Source organism: Medicago truncatula, chromosome 2 (assembly GCF_003473485.1).
Source record: "Medicago truncatula cultivar Jemalong A17 chromosome 2, MtrunA17r5.0-ANR, whole genome shotgun sequence".
Taxonomy (NCBI): domain Eukaryota; kingdom Viridiplantae; phylum Streptophyta; class Magnoliopsida; order Fabales; family Fabaceae; genus Medicago; species Medicago truncatula.
In genome coordinates this window covers 15,551,087-15,553,392 of record NC_053043.1, presented here as the reverse complement: position 1 = coordinate 15,553,392, position 2,306 = coordinate 15,551,087, and the positions used below count along the sequence as shown (strand labels likewise).

Here is a 2,306-nt window from a genome sequence, read left to right as displayed (position 1 = left end):
CGCTCACACAATTAAATTGTGAAGAAATGGAGAGTGTCCAAGGTTCAAACCCCTGCTCCAGCATATAATATGCAATATCCTTACCAACTGAGCTAAGCTCACGGGGATATAAGACCCTTTCTTTTATATAATATAAATTAAATAAAGAGTAATTTAGGAGTAATATATAGCAAAAAAATAGTATTAATAGTCAACGTGTGCTTATATATTAATTAGACCGACAAAAAAATTGTTACTTTTATTGGAAATAGAAATAGAAATGAGTAAAAATTTAACAAGAAATAGAGGAAGGTTGACGTTGATGTAATGCATCGCAAGAGTTTAGTGTTATAAATACAACCAGGCCGCGTAGATCGTATGTCTCATTATAACAATAATACATTCAATATTATTTGTATTAGCATTCAAAAATGAGTAGTAGTAGTAGTAACACGAATGGGAAAGGAGGTAAAAAATCAGTGCATACTATGACTCATTTCGTTCCTCCTCTAATTACGAATAATGTTCCTGCCCCAGCTACGAGTTCTATGACCAACAAGAAAACTCGTCCTGCAAGTGCGAGTTATACGGGTTCTAATGATCCTCCTAACCAGAAGAAGGATCCTAAGGGATTTAAGGGCGGTTCGAGTTCTAATTCTCAGCAAAATAGAAATGGCTAACAGGTATATATATATATATCAAGACACTTCCATTATATATGATTTCTGCTTTGTAATTTTCTCTAACTTACACCAATAAAATAGTTTTCTAGTATTAAACAAATAACGAAAATGAACTTATGCATAAGACTTGTCTCCTTTCCTTTCCTTGCTGAATCAATAAGTCTCATCATATTTTATTTTAATAATTATAAGATTTATTTTATTCGTGCATCACACAAAATTATAATGTTTTGAAAATCAGTCCCAAAGAAGCGGTGATATTGAAGCTTTGATTCATCCCCTACCTGGAAAATTAATTATTCTAAATTTGCTTCTAAGAAAATGGTTTTTCATTTGTCAAAAAAAAAAAAAAAAGGTTTTTCAATCAACTTAAAATCATATAAGAGTTTTCTTTAAAAATATAACATATAAGGTTTAAAAAATTAAGAAATCTCAAATTTAAAATCAACTTAATATGATTAGTTTTATTACAGCTTTGAAAGATAACAATTAAAAATAAAACAGGAAATAATTAAAAAATTGGTATTGTTTTTTCTTTAAATTGGAAAAGGAGATTTTTTTTATAAATAACGTGGACACCAATAATCATTTTACAACTGTCTCAAGTGAAATTTAAATGATATTCTATAAAGATAAATTTTGACCAAAAAAAAAATATTCACAAGTATAACTAAAAGATAAATTTAGGTCGTTTGTTTTAAATCATTTTTTTTTAACAAAATAGTTAAAATTAAAATAAACATACACACAAGTATAACTAAAAGATAAAAAATAATTTAAAACAAACAGCCTAAATTTGGTTGATTTAAACAAAAATTAATTATATATTCAACGACGGTTATAAATATTTTTAAAAAGTTGAGTAGAATTGATCTATGAGTGAATTAATTCTTGATCAATCTATATTTATTTCACGATCCCCTTCATTTGAGAATTGAAGGTTAACACATAAATCAAAATAAAGATGAGTAACCTACAAAAATTCAAAATCTCAACTATACTTTTTTTTACGAGTTCAAGGATTCATTCATAATTTATTTAGTTTGAAGATTTTTTTAAAAAATATTCAAATAATTAAAAAAATGTCTTATTATTTAATTATTAAACCTTTATATTTTGAATCAACACATTCATCGGTTCGTAAATTTGGCAGGGTTCTTGCTTGTGGACATGTCACGTCAGCAGCGGATTCTATTGTTTGTTTAAGAGTCAGTGTTTGTTTTGTCAAAAAATAAAAGAATCACTGTTTGTTAATGTTGTAATATTGTGTTATTGAGTCAGCTTTTGTTATGGGTGTTTACAAAATAGTCGTGTGTATTTCAATATGTATTATTCAATAAAATTTGTGAGATCGTTATGTTCATTTTCTAAGTTCTAAAACAATTTTATTTTCTACTCTTGTTGTGAGTGATGGTATAATCAGTGTGTAATTCATAGAAGCGAGTGCTTGTTCCAACAAATTGGTATAAGTGAGCGATTCGATATGGAAACATTCTCTTTGCAGCGATTCCATCTTTTAAATTAAGGAGTAAATAAGCAATTACCCTCCAAAATTAAAGTCTTTTTACGTTTGTTTGCCATAAATGGTTTTATCCAATTTTGACCATAAAACTCAAAGGATTCAATTCGGAGACATTTTTTAAT

General features: G+C 27.5%; 1 long non-coding RNA gene across 1 annotated transcript; it reads left to right on the top strand.

Moving 5' to 3' along the window:
• Positions 1 to 386: 386 nt before the first annotated feature.
• Positions 387 to 2,025, top strand: LOC112418970 (uncharacterized). Its single transcript, XR_003008943.2, has 2 exons — positions 387 to 662; positions 1,816 to 2,025. It is a non-coding gene; the product is annotated as an uncharacterized lncRNA (long non-coding RNA).
• Positions 2,026 to 2,306: the final 281 nt, after the last annotated feature.